Source organism: Gossypium raimondii, chromosome 11, assembly GCF_025698545.1.
Source record: "Gossypium raimondii isolate GPD5lz chromosome 11, ASM2569854v1, whole genome shotgun sequence".
Classification (NCBI taxonomy): Eukaryota; Viridiplantae; Streptophyta; class Magnoliopsida; order Malvales; family Malvaceae; genus Gossypium; species Gossypium raimondii.
The window spans coordinates 35,757,408-35,776,985 of record NC_068575.1 but is presented as its reverse complement, the minus strand read 5'-3'; the positions used below and the strand labels follow the sequence as shown (position 1 = coordinate 35,776,985).

Below are 19,578 nucleotides of genomic sequence, written 5' to 3'. Positions count from 1 at the left end.
CAAAGTCAAAGCACATAAACTTTAAATTTCTGGTTGTTAAAGTATGAGTTTAGAGTGGTTAGATGTCTATAAAGCATATAATGACAAGCTCTATGATTGTGGATTCAATTACTAAGGGGTTTGTAACCTCCCAACTCGACCCAAACTTTATGGCCAAATCATGGAAGTCACATTAGCCACCAAAATGGCCTAGCAAGACGTTCAATTTTCAGAAAACCCAAAAAAAGCCCATTTCTTAAAAGAGTCAAGTTTTACAATTCTTAATTTTAGTTCAATTTAGTTTAAAACAATCATTCAAGGAATAATTTTAATAGTTTGAGCAAGAAATAGTTTTAAAAATACTGAGTTTCAAATCTCCCCGAAGGGTATCGATACCAAATAGAAAAGTATCGATACGTATCTAAGTATCGATATGATTTGAGCATTCTACCAATTTTGAAATCTATAAAACGTGGTCATTCGGTATCGATATCGATACTAATTTGGCATTCTGTTGGTTTTAAAATCGATTTAAATGATCAAGAATCGATACTTTATCCCAGGGAATCGATACTTTATGCTAGAATTGATGAAAATCAATTTTAAAAATGGTTTTGAGTTAGTTTCAAAAATATGTATCAGTTTAACCCATTTTAAGAAAATGCTAGTTTATTTTATTTCAAAAGTTGTTAGAAAAATCCCATTTATAATTATTTTAAAATATTTTAATAGTCCATTAAACAAAATAAAACCAAAAAATATTTATAGAGTAGTTTAAAATAGGTTTTTAAGTAAAATCCGTCAACAGTGCTCCGAGTGTCGAGTCCGAGCCCTAACCTTGCGAGTTATTTGGAAAGTTGCGAAAACTAAAGAGTAAGCTATGAAGCTCAGTGTAGTTTTAATGCAGAAACAAATAAGTACATAAACAATAAATATAACATACAAGCTTACAATAAATAGTGCATATCAGATTACCAATCTCACAGTAATTATCAATAACATATGAATAACAATAAAAATTTTCATACCCATCCATCCACTACACTCTACAGTAAGAGTCCCTTAAAACTCGTCCAACCCTACACAGCAAACAATAATTTATGGGTGAATCGCCAGTAATTATGCGAATAAACCTTTAGTATATCAGTAGGTTGCAAATAAACAACGAGTAAAATAGAAATTTGATCGGTAAATCGAGCTGACACTAAATGCATGCACTTTCTCCTTCGAAACCAAAACCCCAAGCAATAATATGGCATGCTGATGATGATAGAAAATGGTAACAGTTACAATATCAGTAGTAACATGTAATTAACATACAAAAGGTAACAATTTGTTAATTAAGAAATAACAATAGGCATGCGACGGTAAAATATGCAGAATTAATAGTGAAACAACATCAATCACATATCAACAATTACAATTCAGAATAATGACAGCATTCCACAACTAAATCTATCACACAGGGCTTCGTTTCCATGTGTCGATCCATCGATTTCTCAGTAGCTTATCAAAGATTATTTTCTAATTAGATCAGATGTTACTTGACGTAACCAAATCTGTTAGATTAATATAAGTAATACAATTGGACAAAATCAACAACCAATCATCTGAATATATTATGATACATTTGACCAAACACTAAAACACAAATGTTTAAGGCACACACCTGCACTCCACACGTCGTGCGCCACTTCCTCAACTCAGATATAATGGACTCCTATGATTCAGATCCAATTTGATTCTCCTAGATTTGATGCTTTACATGAAAAACACATAAATAAAAACACATTAGCAATTAACACAATTTAAATTCAAGAGCTAAAGAAATATCGATTGATAAGACAGAAGAGGGCAACCCGCAATACAATTACAGATTAGAGAATAAAGTCTTAACCTTTAAAAGAGATCTCTTTTATCATTCTACCACAAATGATAAAGGATGCTATCATCAATAGATATAACAACAATAAGACTTAAATGAGGGAGGTGATTCATCAAGGCCAAGAGATCGGTGGCTCAAGGAGTGCAAGACGTTACAACAAGTATGGTGGATGAGGGGTGATGACTAGGAAGAAAAATGAGGGAAAAAGAAGAAAAGAAGAAATGAGAAGAAGAAAGCTGCTCAAAGAGGAAAAATAGAGAGAAAGTAGAGAAAATTAGGTTAAGGGGAGACAACAGTAAGCTAGGGATATGAATAGAGGAGGTCGACCAAGGAAAAATATTATTTTATACTAGGGTTGGGCGGCACACTAGGGTTTTCCACACTAGGAATTATGAAGGTATGGATACCTATTAGAAAGGTATCAATACTTACATAAGTATCGATATAATATTCAACATTTAAACAGATTAAGCCCAAAGAGGAGCCCAATTGCATACTCAAATAGAGATTTAAAATTAATTCAATAGTTACAAATTTAGCTTGAAAATTTAATCTAAATTTCGGGATGTGACAGGGTTACCACCCAAGTTTTTTATGAGCATACTGCTCATATGATGATAATGTCATTTTAGGATGTTGGGATTGTCAGTACGCCTTATGGTGCATTGGAAAAATATTTTGGCGATCCATAGCTATGGATCTATATACGAGGAATGAAACGAGTTGAAATAAGGTTGAAGATATACCTTCTTAATCGAAAACAATGAAAGGATGCTGTTGATTTGATGTTGATTCCAAGCCACAAAGAAAACATTTCAGCCTCTACGTAGTCCACCCGGTATAAAACAAACGTCAAAACTCTCTTGGAAGTACTCTAGAGAATAATCTCTCAAACGACTGGGAGACCTTTTTTTCTCAATTTTCTTTTAAAACACCCTTGCCCTAATTCAGGATTTTGGTATGCATATATTGAAAACAGAATCAATCTTATAGAGAACATATGACAAGCATTAAACACGTTATAGTCTTTCCAAGAAGAATTATAACTACCATGTTTCAATGTTTGACCGAAATTATAATTATAATAATTTATTATAATAATTTCGATAAACTATATTCTATTAAAATATTATATGAATCAAATTCATATATTAATTTTAACTATGTTCTCTATTTGTGTACAACAAGTTGTACATTTAATTTGTTTAATATTTAACTGTCAAATTAAATTAATTCAATAATTAATTTAATTCATGTGACAACTAAACACAATATCAACAGTGTTTCGATTTTGTTCGTTTTAACCATTGGGTGTGACCCTATAGATTCTTGTAACATTAGTAGTAATACTAGAACGTTTCTAATAATACAAGCAATGAGTGACATCTAGCAATGCATCATTGCTACCTAAGGTACAAGAAGTTGTAATTCAAGATAACCTTTCTGTGATAAACCTTTCATGTATTACATCCTTTTGTCCTTTATATATCGATTGGACACAAGTTATGGAACAGTCACACTTGCATAATCCAATCTCATGTTTCTTGATATCTCGAGTAGACTACAATAAACAAATAAGTATGATATCTCATATCAACTTATTTGAGCATGGGCATGCATTTCTAGTCTCACTTAATCAAGTGGCCTAAGATATTGCTCCCATTGTGTACAAGGGACAAATCCTATATTGATCAGTCTTTTTAGTACAACTTGTTACGAAAGACGTTTGGCTGTATCAAAATATACAACTCACGATGTTGGGATAAATATGATAACAAGTTTGAGAATCATATACATAGTTATCACTATAAGTAATGTTGTGACTATTACATTATAATCTAAGAAACATACTCATAGCGGGTCAACCCAATATATTGTTCTCTAACACATACTCATGTATTGATTTTGACATCCCTATGTCAACAACACTTTGTCATTAATAAACTACACATTAGTCTCAATGTATTACTGTTGTCCAAGCCGACAATAATACTTGACTAAAGACCTTTTAAGAATAATCATATTTTTCTTAGGACCTTATTACAATTCATTTATATACACAGAAAAAGAAACTAAAATAATAATGGCAATGTCTTATATTAATAAACAAGGTAAAATAAGTATGTAATTACAATCATCTCATGATTGGCCTTTGGGCATACTATAACACAAGAGATTCAATTTTAGTAGGAGCTGGTAATATTAAATACTATTCTTTTATAGACATTTTTTAAGTTATTTCGGTCTACATATTTTCACGCCCTAAAAAGTGCATTAATTTTTGGGATTTAATTTGGTAAATACTGTAATTTATTTATTTTCTGCTTGGGTGAATATTTGGGCTACTATCAGAGTCTGGTCTATTATGGACTACCGACAAACTCTAAGCCCTAAATTTCCTTCCCATCTTTTCCCTATGTCTCCAACCCTAGTGTTGAAACTTTGGGTATTTATACCTAGTTTTGTATGGATGGCCCCTTTTCTTTTCCCTTGTTTTCTTTGTTGCCGCCCTTACTCTTTATTTTCTCTATTTCTTTTGTTAGTCTTTTCTCTTACGTTAGCCCCCTCCCCCTTCTCTCATTTCCCTCTTCCTTACGTTGTACCACTCTCCTCTTCTATTTTATTTTTCTTTCTTTTCTCTATAAGTTTCGCCGCTCCCTCCACCACCATTAGCTCGTCGTCTTCCCTCTCTTCCCTTTTCCTTTTATTTTCTTCCTTTGTTTTACATAGCCACCGCATCTTGTCCCTTTAACCTCTGATCCCCTTTATTTTTCTCTTGCTTCCGTCACAATTATCACCTATGTGGATTTCTATTTTCCTCCTTTTTCTGCATCTCACTACCGCACCTTTATTGCTTCTTACTGCCGATTTCCTCCTTATTCACCTTAGTTATCATTGTCCCTTTCTCCACCACCAAGGACCTACTTCATTTTTTCCCTTGTTGGATTCCTTTGTTCATTTAAAACGCTATTGGTGTTAGATTTATATCCTTTTATAGCAAATCGATAAGTTATAAGTTTGTATGGATTAAACAACGATTCTGGGAAAATTAACTGAGTTGTGGTTAATCATTTCTTTTTGGTTTAATCGATTACATTTAGATCTACCCGAAGCATTTGTCAATTGATTTTAATATTGCATAATTTCATGTCTATGGTGTCTAAAGGGCCAAATATGGGAGAGTTGGATCAGATTTGACCGAAAGGTATACCACACGGTTTGCATAATGTTTCAGTTTTGCTAAGCAATCCTAGATCTGATTTGAAAATAGACTATGTTGTGGTATTGAAATATCGACGATTCAATTTAGTGGGTAACGAAATCGTGTATGGTAGATCTGATTATAGTATGCTATTATTTTTATGATTTGATTATGTTGATTATGTGGTGACAAATTCCCTATGTTGGTTCTGTAATTATTATCGACGCATGCCTATTACTACAATTAAAATTATAAACTGCTACTGTTTGCATGAAAAGTTTCATGTCAATACTGCTATCGTTACTATTTTCTGATTTATAAAAGCATGTCATACTGTTGCATTGGGATTGCGATATTGAAGGTGGAAGTATAAGCTTTAAATGTCAGATCAGTTCACCGATCAAATATATTGTTATACGAACGGTTCACGCGTAAAGTATTATTTTGGTGTGTAGGGATGGATGAGTTCTAGGGAACTTTTACTGTGCAATGTAACGGATAAATTGGGTAGGAAATTGTACCATTAACCATACATACTGAATATTTACTGTGGGACTAATAATCTGTTATGCCTTGTTTCCTTCTAGTTTGTATGCTATGTTTACTATTTATGTACTTATTTGTTTTTGTGTTAAGGCTACACTGAGCTTCATAGCTCATTCTTTAGTTTCACATCTTACCAGATAACTCGTGAGGTTAAGGTTCGAACATGACTTTTAGAGCACTGTCATCAGACTTTTATAAAAATATTTTAAACTTTATTTTAGAAATTTTGTTGATTATTTTGCTTGTTACAAACGGACTATGGTATCAACTTTATTATTTAACGTGGGTGTTAATTTTGGGATTTAATTTTATAGGCTATTAACAATAAACTCGATTATGGTTAAGGTTTTCAAGATATTATTTTAAATTATTTTTAAATAGTACAAGTACTTATCGATTTTGTAACTAAAATTAAGTAAATGAGATAATTAAAATAAACTAATATTTTCTTAAAAAATTAGATTTTAACTATGATTTTGAAACAGAAACATAATTGTTTTCTAAAAGTGAATTTCACCAATTCTATAAGGAGATTAATTATATATACACACCAAAATCGTATAAAAAAGTTTTGTTCAAAACTTTCAAAGTTTGATAGAATACCCAAATCATATCGGTACTTTATTGAGTTTCAATGCCTTTTTGTAAATAAGAGATGATTTCTTCTAAGAAATTTGAGGCTTTTACTACTTAACTCTTTTTACGTAACCTCGATGTTTTACTATAACACCCCAAACCCGGCCTAGATGTTATGGCCAGATCTGGAGATGTTATTACATGTTCATTTGAAAACCTATAATTCGTTTGTTATAAGAAAACATCGTTTGCTCTTATTGCATAAAAATCCAAATTGTTTGCAAGCATATCTTCCTTAACCGTTTTAACAAAAACATTTTTTATATACATATTTATATATTTCATAAGCATTTAAGTTTGCAGCAGAAATATCTTTTTTGAGTCTAGTTTTGAAAACACGATTTGTTATAGTGAAATCAAACATTTCGCAGATCGAATTTTAAGCCCACCAAAATGGTAAAACAGTTAAAATCAGAAAATAAAATCCAAAAATTTAACCAGTCCCAAAAACGTCTCAAACAGTCCATCAAAATAAAAATACTATAAACCAAACCATTTTTCATATTTTAACAAAAGTACTTGACTAAGCTCTCATCGCACCGATCCATTCTAAGTCTAAGGGTTACTCGAAAGTAACAGAGAAATAGAGAATGAGTTTCGAAACTCAGTATGTAACACATAGTATAATCAATAGACAATATTTCGAATCTCAGATAAACACTTTGCTTAACAGATACAATATCAGAACATGTTAGATGTAGAAATATAATCTTACCTCTATTCGCTACATACCATCTTTAACCATCCCAACACACCATAAAAGGTATGAAACACCCATCGAGCCTTACACACCATTTAATGTTGGTAAGACACTTTTTAGAATATATGCAGCTTAGCTGCCAGATCAATAGGCAAATTATCGCCATGTACAGAAATAGATGTGGCTATGCCACCAGTTACAGTAGATAATTAAACTACCCACACTTCCTACAATACATAAATCCCACCCCAATGCACGTACAGAATTACAAATGTCCAAAATATGCATATCATACATGCTCATATAACATATACAGATCAGTCATATCATATTATAGAATCCTCATAACGTTTTGCAAACTATACTTTTTATGCTACATGGTAAATATAATAATTTGATCATACTTATATCAAGTTTTATGCTTAATAATTTTTCAAGAATCACATTTTTATAGCTTAATTATAATATACGAGACCTATGGAAAAATTCAGGATTTTGGGCCCACACGGTCTCACACACGCCAGTGTGGTCGACATAGCCCAATTAGCCCAGACCGTGTGTCTCACACAATTTAGTACACGACCATGTGTCATATAGGGCCTGCCACATGGCTTGGTACATAGTCGTGTGGCAACAACAATCCTCTTTTTTGGCTTTTATCGTTCGTTGTTTTCTCGGGTTTTCATTACACACCTTGACTAATTTTGATGTAACTTTAAGAATCGAGCAATCCAATACCTAATTAATAGAAAACAAGAATCAATTAACACGTTCCTTAACCAAATCTAATCGTAAAATCGACAACAAAATGACCACACTATGCCAATTGAAATTCCAACACAACATTAAATGACTTACCCCCAACGAAATAGCCGAACAGTAAAGAACTTAATTTGTCAGAGGATAAATCATCTCATGAATGTCACATAGAAGACCTCAAATGATTAATACGAAATAACACATTACACACACACCCTATCTTGAACAAAAGATAAGGAAACGAACACCTCCATAACGAAAGAAGAAAGAAATACTAAATAATAAAAAAATAGTACTTACACGAAACGGAGTAGCAAACAAATCTATCACCAAAATTAAAGAACCCAATAAACCATAAATAAGAAAGTAAAGGAGTTTTCAAGTAGAATAAAGGAGAAAGAAAGAATAATTTTTTTGTGCAATTTCTTCACTGGAACAGATGTGAAGCAAATGGATGAGAAAGTGGGAAAAAAATTGAGAACGTGAGTAATGGGAAGGGAATCTTGGAAATATTTATTTTTTAAATTTTAAAATAAAAGATAAAAAGATAAAGTAAAATAAAATAAAAACTACCCCCAAGAACCCAATCAACTCAAATAATCTTTGGGGTATTTGGGCAAGTCAAAATGGAACCCGTATTAATAACCTTTTTTCGTTGATGATGCTCTCTTATTTGTGAGGAATAAAAAATAGGAGATTGAGACTATCAAAGATATCATACAATACTTTAAGATGATTTCGGGTCAAAAGGTTAATCCGTCTAAGTCCATCACCTATTTTAGCCTAATACCTCGAGGAATCAAATATTGCAGCTAAGTGGTGTCTTGGGTATGTGGGTTCTCGAAGCCACGGATAATTACTTGGGTTTGCCTTTAATCATTGGTAAGAAAAAAATGAAGGCTTCTCAACACATCATTGATCGATTTTCCATTAGGATAAAAAGCTGGTCAAAAAGGTTTTTATCCTATGGTGGTAATTGTTGGATCACTGGCACCTCTACGGTGCAGCGGAAAAATATAACACCCAGCGATCCTAACCATGTATTCATGTGTGAGGAACGAATTGAGGTGAAAAAGGGTTTTGAAATTATCGAATGGTGATTCTGAGTAGACAGCGACGCCTCAACAATAAGTAATCTGATCTACTATCGAACCAAGCCACAATCTTTGATGACTCCGACATCTACGTAATCCACCCAGTTGACTATGAACGGAAGGAATCCCCAAACAATTTTGGAGAAGGCTTTGCTTTGTCGGCTGCTAGACTCACCAAGCAAAGAAAACGGGATTTTATATCTAATTATTTTTTTATATACGAACCAAAATCATATTCTCATTATGTGTACAACAACCTTGTACATATAATGTGTTCGATATTTGATTACCCAATTAAATTAATTCTATAATTAATTTAATTCATATGACAACCAAACACAATACCAATTACGTTTTATTCCGTTCATTTCAACTATAGGGTGTGACCCTGTAGGTTCTTGTAACATTAGCAGTAATGTTAGAACGATTCCAATGTTACAAACAATGAGTGGCACCTAGCAATGCATCATTGCTACCTATGTCACAAGAAATCATGATTCGACATAACATTTTTATGATTAATCTTTTCATGCATTAATCCTTAAGTCCTTTATCTCTGGATTGAACACAAGTCATGGAATAGTCACACTTGTATAGTCCATTCCATGTTCCTTGATATCTTAAGTAGACTATGATATACAAATAAGTATGACATCTCATATCAGCTTACTTGAGCATGGCCATGCATTTCTAGTTTCACTCAATCAAGTGGCCTAATATATTACTCCTATTATGTAGGAGGGACTTATCCTATATCGATCAACCATATCCCTCTACATAGATTGTGGTATATCTAACATCAGCCTTTATAGAACAACCGATTCTTTGCATGCGTTTGATCGTATCAAAATATACAACTCACGATGTTGGGATTATGATGATCTCAAGTCCTGACAATTACATAATAATCCAATAAACATACTCATAACGGATCAACCCAATATGTTGTTCTCTAACACACATATTCATGCATCGATTCTGACACTCCATATCAATGACAACTCTTTATCATCAATCAACTACATGTTAGTCTTAATGTGTTATCGTTGTCCTATCCAATAATAATACTTGACTAAGGACCTTTTAAGAATAATCATATTATTCTCATGACATTATTATAAAATAATTTATTTATACACACAGAAAAGAAACTGAAATAATAATGGTAACGCCTTATATTAATAAACATGACAAATCAAGTATGTTATTACAACCATCTCATGATTGATCTTTGGGCATACACTAACAGTAATGACGTTTTTATCAAATCTATTTTACAGTCTTTACCTACTTATGCTCTTTCAATTTTTCTTGTTCCCAATGGCACACTTGATGAGATGCTCTCGAGAATGAGGAGCTTTTGGTGGGCGAATGAAAACAAAGATCGAGGATGGACGATGATGGCATGGGATTCCTTATATAAACCAAAAGGCATGGGCGGGCTTGGATTCAGGGACCTTAGGCTTTTCAACATAGCGCTCCTCGGAAGATAAGTGTGGCGGCTCATTAATCACAAGAACACTTTATGTTATCATGTTCTTAGCTTAAAGTACTTCCCGAATGGTGATGTGTTCCACTCAAAAATGGTAGATAAACCTTTTTATTCTTGGACGAGTATCCTGCATGCTGTTAAAGCTCTTGAGAGTAGCTTCGGGTGGCAAATTGGTCATGGCATAAATGAAAGATTTGGGCTTAATAGATGGGGTTTTGAGGGTCTTGATGGAAACTATTTGAGGGCCTCTTTCAATGGCAATAGGGATGGGCTGGTGAGCAAGTTGTGGATGCCCAATTCCTTTTAGTGGGATAGAGACCGAGAGGACGAGCTTTATGGCAACGTATTGAGTGAACAAATTTGTGCTTTTCTAATTGTTTAGAATGGGCCACCAGATAGAATTGTTTGGTTTCACAATAAGTCCGGATGCTACTCTTCAAAATTGGGTTACTCATGGCTTATCTTTAATAAGGTAGGATGTGGTCCGTATCGTCTCTTTTAGCGCACTATTTGGAAGCTCCGGGCTCTCCCTAAAATTTTTGTTTTCACATGGAGGGTCGGTCATGATTTACTCCTGACCAATGTCAGAGTTGCTTTGGTTATTCAGGGATTTAGTCGAGTATGCATTCAGTGCGGGATGTGGGAAGAATATACCATCCACACTTTAAGAAATTGCACTAAGTCCCGTGCGGTTCTCTTTTTTGGTGGATTTGACGGCCACTTACTTGATAATGACTATGTGAGGTGTATTGATTGGTTAGAGGATGTTACCCATCTGTTGGACTTAAAGGCTTATGAGAACCTTATCACAGTTTTATGGAACATCTGGAATAGCCGCAATAGTGCCATGTTTCAGGGTAAGGAAGAAGATGCTTAAATTGTGTGGGAATGGGCTAGGTCATTAGGGGATGATTTCAAGATTTTTAACCTCACGAATACGCCTTTAATCTCCAAGACCCCTAGGCCCTAAAAGTGGAACAAGCCCCCTTGTGCTTTTGTCAAGATTAATGTTGATGCGGCTATTAATGATAATTTGGTGGGCCTTAAGGTCATTGCTCGAGACTATGATGGGTTTGTTCTAGGTGGTTGTGTGATGTATAGGGAGACTTGGATAAATGTGGAGTGGGCAAAGGTGGAGGCTTTGAGGGAAGGGATCAAGTGGGCGCTTAACAAAAATATCACGAGGGTAATTTTTTAGTCCAATTGTGCGAGCTTAGTGAATCACTAAAAGAATCATCGGGATGATATCTCTATTTTCAACTATCGGTTGAAGGAGATCTTCGATTTGTTGGAATCCTTCACCAATTTTAAGATTAAATGGATCAATTGTGCGAGTAATAGAGTAGCGGATTGCCTTTGTAAGCTTGCATTAAATAAACGTTGTACCCTTTCTTTTAACATGGAGTATCCTTGGGATATCCATGAGTTTGTAGTCGTTGATTCTTGTTAATGAGAGGTAGTGGCTTTCAGGTCCATTTTATATAAAAAAAAAACTCAAATAATCTAATCCTTATCTAATAGCTATATTAAAATTCAGTTTAACCCAACTACTACTAGCTAATCAATCACATAAAGATTTTGCAAAAAAAATGCTTTCGTAAGGACTCAAACACATAACCCAAAACACTTAACCACCTTAGCAGATCACTTAACTTCTAACAAAATTAACAAATCAAAATTTAAATTTTTTAGGCGTTACATTTACTGAGCCATTCCGGTGGCTAATGTAACTTTCATGATCCGACCATAACGTCTAGGCCGGGTTGGGGAGGTTACACATATTTTAAGGTCATTTTCTACTAAAATAAGGTTTATTTGGTTTATTCACACTCTGATTTTGGTAAGATTTGATCTCACTAAGGTTTAAGGTTGGAAATAGACATGTTTAGATCACACTGCGTATAATTTCCATGTTACACATTTGCACCTAATCTATGTCATTTGGTTGTGTTAATGTAAATGATTAAGGATGGATTTAGTTACGATATATGTAATAAAAGTTGCTTTGGTTCTATGCTAACATAACTAATTGATGAGATTGTTCAAACACTACACCAAAACAGGTTTTTAGCGGCGTTTTTAGCGGCGTTTGTATAAAAAACGCCGCTAAAGATCGAGCATTAGCGGCGCTTTTTGGAAAACGCCGCTAAAGATCGAGTATTAGTGGCGATTTATGGAAAACGCCGCTAAAAACAAGCATTAGCGGTGTTTTCCAGAAAGCGCCGCAAAAAACCTTTGCCGACGACGTCGTTTTGTGAGCTTTCAGGGTTTTAGCGGCGTTTTTGAGAAAGCGCCGCTAATGCTTAGGGCTTTAGCGGCGTTTTTGGTAAAGCGCCGCTAATGCTCAGGGCTTTAGCGGCGTTTTTGGAGAAGCGCCGCTAATGCTCAGGGCTTTAGTGGCGTTTTTGAGAAAGCGCCGCTAATGCTCAGTGCTTTAGCGGCGTTTTTGGAGAAGCGCCGCTAATGCTCAGTGCTTTAGCGGCATTTTTGTTAAAAGCGCCGCTAATGCTCAGGGCTTTTAGCGGCGTTTTTTATAAAGCGCCGCAAATGTTCTATTTTTTGCGGCGTTTTCTAAAAAGCGCCGCTAATGCTCAGGGATTTAAAATAATTTAAAATGTTTGTTAAAAATGGAAAAATTAAAATACTATTATTTAAAATAATTTTAAAGTTTTTTGGATACAATACTAATTTTTTAATTTATATATTAAATAATTTCTTATATAATCGTAAAAAAGATAGTATTAATTTTAAAATATTGAATTAATTATCACTATAGTTTAAGGTTTTTGGTTTAGGGTATATGGTTTAGAGTTTAAGATTTAGATGTTACCATTTTAAGGTTTATGGATTATGGGTTTAGGGGTTACGGTTTATGGTTTATGGTTTATGGTTTAAAAGTTGGGGTTTAAGGTTTAAAGGTTATGTGTTAAAGGTTTATGGGTTTAAGGTTTTAGGGTTTAGGTTTAGGGTTTAGGGTTTAGATTAACTAGTATTTTCTAATATATATATTAATTAATTTCTTATATAATTGTAAAAGAGATAATATTAATTTGGTTCTTCAAAATCGATATAAGCTATATCCAAGGATATCCCCATCTTATCCCATCCTGGTTCAAGATTTTTAGTGCTCGGTTTAGTTTTTTATCCAATTTAGTTTTTTGTGTTTTGTCTTGCCTTCGTCGTGATCAAATAATTATATATGGATTTAGGGATTATGGATTATGGATTAAGGGTAGGGATTTAAGGTTTAAGTGTTAAGAGTTAAGGGTTAAGAGTTAGGGATTTAGGGTTTATGATTTAGGGATTCAAGGGTCGGGTTAGGGTTTAGATTAATTAGTTTTTTTAATTTATATATTAAATATGTTCTTATATAATTGTAAAAGAGATAATAGTAAATTTAATATATTAAAATTATGAGTATAGTTTATATTATTTAAGAGATATATAATAGATAGACTTTATGTATATTGAATGGCTAATTTAGGGTTTAAGGTTTATTTGAAATTTGTTCAATGATACAATTTTATACAATCAATTAATACTTTTATATTTAAAAATATTTAATCTAAACCATTTGATATATTTGATATGGATATATAGTTAATTATTTAATTTGGATAGGACCAAATTATATGAAAAAATACTGAAAATAAAATGAGATAAAATGATATGGATATATAGGTAATTATTTAATTTGGATAATTCTAACTTAATAATTAATTACAGTCATTTTATCATTTGTTTTCTTATTAAAATATATAATATTATTTTGAGAGTACTTGATTTTTTTTATTTTATAAAAAATTAAATTATAAAAAAACAAAATAAAAAATTTTTAGTATAACAAAACCCTAAACCCAAAACAGTATCGTTTTGTTCAGAATAAAATAAAGAAAATATAAGCATTAACGCCGCAAAAAAAATTCCGCTGGCGCCGTTTTTATAAAATCCCTCCTTTTTCCCCCTTCTTTTCCCCAAAATTTCAAATGAAATCCCACCCGAAATCTTTCTTCTTTTTTCCCCGTTTTATTTTTCCCAAACCATTTCTCCTTTATTTTTTGCCCCCAATTTCCCCAAATCGACAGCCCTCTGCATCTCTGTTGGTCCCGCCCATTTTCGCAGCCTCGACTTCGGTGAACGAAACGACTACCTCAAAGGCGTCGTCACCGATGTTATCCATGACCCAGGTCGCGGTGCGCCCTTAGCTTGCGTCGTGTTCCGTCATCCATTCCGTTACAAGAAGCAGAAGGGACTGTTTGTCATATTTTATTTCTCTTTTAGTTAGATTGATGTCGATGTGAATGAGGGGGATTTGATTGTTACTAGCTTTTTGAGATCGAAGTTGAAATCAATGTTGTGAACTTTTGTGGTTTGATAGGTGAAGTACTGTTCAGAGAACAACAAGCGTCTGATTCACTTCTCTACTTGTGAAGTGTATGGAAAAACTATTGGAAGCTTTCTTCCTAAAGATTCTCCTCTCCGTCAGGTAACCTTTCACTTTCCTTTTTTAATAACTTAATTGAGTATCTCTTGAAAAAGGATTTTACATCTATGCTTTGCTTTTAACAGGGTAACATGTATGGTTTTGTATAGATCTTTCGGTGGTCTTTTATGTGAAAGATTCAATGTTTATTTTTTATTTATATGTTTAATATTTTAGTAGGAAAAAAAAATTTGGAGTTGGTGTTGAGCTGAAATGTCAAGCTATTTTAAATGAATGAATCTTGAAATTGGATGATCAGCAGACATTGGTCAACGCCCTCCTAAAAAAATGGAGGCTCGTTGGTGGGAGTTTATGTGGTTGTTTGGTTCAATGTAATAGCAGCTTACTTTGATAGTTGAATGGTTAATGAGGTCTTACTTAGTCTATCAAGTTGTACCTATGAGTCGTTTATAACAAGTTATGCCAATTTTATTTGCTGGTCAGCCCCTTTATGCGTAAGCAGTGTCAAGCCTTGCGAGATCTTTATTCCTGCAATGATTATTGATATGTTCTTCTCAAGTTTTTAAATTTTGTTGACTATCATTTATTTTCTTTCTTTGTCAGTCATGTTTATAACACCAACTATAAGAAGCTATCTTATTTTGGTTTTAGTTGTGCTTGTACTGAAGTAAGAGACCTTTTTTTATATAAAAAAAAGGAGACTTTTGGAAAAGCTCTTTTATTAATTTGTTTGCTTCATGAGGCTGAAGGGTTCAAACTATGCCATTTTTTAAAAGACTTTTGTTTATCAAGCAATCTGCTTTTTAGACGTATTTTATGTGTATGGCTAAATCTGTGGTGATGCTGAGAATGATTTATTATGCTTTTTTTTGTTTTTTTCTCCTTTAAATTTTTAAGTTTCCTTTAGCGTTATTGTTCCTTTTCCCCTCCCATATTTATAGATGTTATTAATATGTTCATTCTCTGATTTATGTGATATAGGATCCTGCCTACTATGTTCTTAAGGAAGATACTTCCCCCTGCATTTTTGGTTCAATTGAGAAGCAGAGGTGGTCCTATGCATGTGCTAAGCAGTTGATTGAGAGGCTCATTTATGGTTAGCCCTTGTACGCAGCAATATTACTTCTAATTGTACTGCAACACATCTATATGCCCATTTCTTACCTGTAATCATGTTGCATATGCTTTGGCTTTTTAAATCATGAATCATGATTAATGAAAATGAGATGGATAGCTGATGCCTTTCCTTATTTTCAGGTTTGACAAGGAACTGAACAAGTAAGTTGCTATTAAAGTTATTGATTTAGAAGAATCGTAAATGGATACCTTTGTTATATTTTCCTTGATTTATTCCTCATTAAAGTGTCTTGTAGCAGGTGCTTGCTATGAGCAGCAAAGTATGAATGAATGTGATTATCAACTTTACAAATATACATAGTAAAGTTTAAAGTATGAATCGAATTGCTATGAGCAGCAAATTTAGGGATAAAACAACGTCACACCAAATTGCTATGAGCAGCAAAGAAAATTTTTTCAATTGCAGAAAACCAACTTCCCTTCTTTCCCATACTGCCAGAAAATTTAGGGACCGCACGACTTGTGGTTGATTTCGATAGGTGGTGGACTGGTGAGGAACCTGTGAATGTTCTCTTAGAAGCCGCAGGCCAAGGTAAAGCCTTCCCTTTCCAAATTCGGAACTTAATTTATTTATTTTTATTATTTTAGATTTTTTATATTTATAATTTTTTTCCTTATCCTAAAAAAATGTTTTTTTCTTGAAAATCACAAATTAATTTTATTAATTTAAGACAATCTAATAAGTTTATATTTGAATTTTATTAATTTTATTAATTAAACGAAAAAAAATGCTACTATGTATAATTTAGGGATAAAACAACGTCACACTAAATTGCTATGAGCAGCAAAGAAAATTTTTTTAATTGCAGAAAACTAACTTCCCTTCTTTCCCATACTGCCAGTATTACCGTGCCAGGGTAAAAAAAAATTTAAAGTAGAATATAAAACCCCCCATGTAATAAAAAAGCAGGGACTGATAATTAAAATAGAAAAAATAAGAGGCTAAAAGAAAATAAGAGGGTCTTCTATGGCTGGCTGCTACTACCTTTCTTTTCACTAGCTTCTTATAACTCAGCTTAACGGATTGTAAAATGTTCTATTTGGTATAATGTGCATAGTCAACACAGTTAGCAGTTTAACTTTTATGATTTCCAAACACATTTTCCCTTCCTTTTTTCTTACTATGTAAACCCTAACCATACAATCTCTGGATATATTCATGCGAGCATCTTGCTGGTTTCTTCTAAACATTCAAGTTCTGAATTTGAAATAACGTGTCATCTAAATGTCATAATCTATTGGTTCCAGCTCTTGATTGTTCTTAAATGTACTGTACTTTGTTTATAGTCAAATGTCTCATGATGGTTGCCTACTTGTGTAGGTCCAATCTACATCTGATGGAGCTGATTCCACTCTTTCAAACCCCCTGTGTGAGGAGTCTGCTCAAAATTCTTCAAAATACTCTAACAGACAGAGGTTTGCTTTTGGTTATATACTAGATTATATACTAACTATTTATTGCAATTGGTTTGCCTACATGTATATATATATTAGATTATATATATATTAGATTATTCAAAATACTTCAAAATACTCTAACAGACAGAGGTTTGCCTACGTGTATATATATATTAGATTATATACTAAATATTTATTGCAATTGGTTCCAAATATTTGGTGAATTCAATTATTAATTTGCACTGCTAGTTTCGTGGTGTCATATGCCTTTTGTGTTAGAATTTGAATTGTTCCCCCTAAACAATTTTCTCTATGTACAGGTTTGATTGTGGCATGTTTATGTATTCTTTATATCAACTTCTATAGCAGAGGCTTAAGTCTTTGTTTTGAGCAAGTAAGTCCATGGAACAATTTTTTATCCTTGTAGTTCATGTTTTATTTTGATTTTTTTGTGATTAAACTCTAGTACTCAGGGCAGTAGTTGGGATGTAAAATCTGTTGTCTATCTACCTAAATATATGACAAAAGCAGAAGTACATATTGGAGATACTCTCACATGCACATTCATTCGTTTGAAACACGATATCTAGTTATTTGTCTTTGAACTGAGTTGGATTTTTCCATGCTTATGTAGGAACACATGCCCTATGCCCTATTTTCGTTTAAGGACCGCCAAGGAAATTCTGAAACTGAAAGCTGATTGATCGGATGTGTATGCCGGCTTTCATCAACTACTTTCGAAGGCCTTACTAGGAATTGAAATGGTGTGCAAAGAGATTGCATCTTTTGATCTGATTTTTCGATATAAATATTGGATAAAGTATGGATATTTTACTTCTGTTAGTAAAATAGGATTCTCTTCTTAGGATCTTAGTTTCTTCACTTGTATTAGATTCAACAATGGCTTGCATTGCATTGGTGTTGATTTTACCAAAATTTCGAGGTTTACAATTTTTAATTTTTATTAATTATTTACGTTTTCTCACTTTTATTAATTTTTATTATTATTTAAGCTTCCTTTATTTGCCTTCTTTTATCATTTTCATAGAAAATTTAATTTAAATAATATTTTTTTTATTTATCATTAAAAGTATATTTAAAGATCAAATTTAAAAAATAAAACATAATATAATATTATCATAAAAATAAATATTATTTGATTTAAATAATTTTTTTGCATGATATGTTTTTAGCGGCGTTTTTGCGGGAAGCGTCGCTAAAAGTTTGTTCTATAGCGGCGTTTGTGGGGAAAAGCGTCGCTGAAGGTCCTGGTCTTTAGCGGCGTTTGTGGAAAAAGCGCCATTAAAGGTCATGGTCTTTAGCGGCGTTTGTGGGAAAAGTGCCGCTAAAGGTCCTGGTCTTTAGCGGCGTTTGTGGAAAAAGTGCCGCTAAAGGTCATGGTCTTTAGCGGCGTTTGTGGGAAAAGCGCCGCTAAAGGTCCTGGTCTTTAGCGGCGTTTGTGGAAAAAGCGCCGCTAAAGGTCATGGTCTATAGCGGCGTTTGTGGGAAAGTGCCGCTAAAGGTCATGACTTTTAGCGACGCATTCAATAGCGGCGTTTTTTGCGGCGCTTATCAAAGCGCCGCTAAAAGCCTGTTTTGGTGTAGTGAAACTACATTTTTGGATATGATAGCAAAGTTTGGACCTCATAAGATTATATAATGACATGTAATTATAAGGTAATTAGTATATATATATGGTCCAAGTAGGAGATTGTTGGAGAATATAGACACTATATATATATATATATATATATATATAAACAATAATTACATTATATTATTTACTATCATAAAATGTTAGCTCAAATTAAAAGTAATCTAATATGATTGATGTTTGTTGTGCTTTAGTTATTAAATAAAGTATAAGTAAAATATGTGTAGACACTCGAGTAACTAATTCCTAAGTGATAATGGATTGACTAGAAATTAAGATTAAAAGTTATATATTAGGGTTATGATATTCACATTCTCCAAAATACTTGTGTGTTAATTTGAAATATCAACACTACAAGACCTAAAGATTTCAAGATATCGATGAATACACAAGTTTTTTATACACTATTATTTAATAGCTTTAATTTTAACTGATAAGTATATAAATTGAATAATTATGAAATTATATCAATGTTTTCATATAATTCTTACGAAGAAGTTAATAGTAATTTAGGGTTAAATTCAATATTATTAAATATATAAAATGTATTCAATAACTCATAACATAGTAATATAAAATTGATATAATATATTTATTGAAATAGTTTTAGAATTTATATTTTAATATGTATATTTTAATCATTTTGGTACAT

At 32.9% G+C, this 19,578-nt stretch overlaps 1 long non-coding RNA gene across 6 annotated transcripts; it reads left to right on the top strand.

Annotated features, from left to right (window-relative positions):
• The first annotated feature begins 14,216 nt into the window (after window positions 1-14,216).
• On the top strand, window positions 14,217-18,261 carry LOC105804084 (uncharacterized). 6 transcript variants are annotated; one of them, XR_008190601.1, is made up of 7 exons: window positions 14,218-14,779; window positions 15,719-15,843; window positions 15,995-16,015; window positions 16,114-16,406; window positions 17,196-17,290; window positions 17,593-17,666; window positions 17,907-18,261. It is a non-coding gene; the product is annotated as an uncharacterized LOC105804084 (long non-coding RNA). The 6 variants fall into 6 exon arrangements; XR_008190598.1 differs by having other exon boundaries at window positions 14,219-14,779; window positions 15,719-15,833; XR_008190599.1 differs by having other exon boundaries at window positions 14,221-14,779; window positions 15,719-15,833; window positions 16,281-16,406.
• The last annotated feature ends 1,317 nt before the right edge of the window (window positions 18,262-19,578 follow it).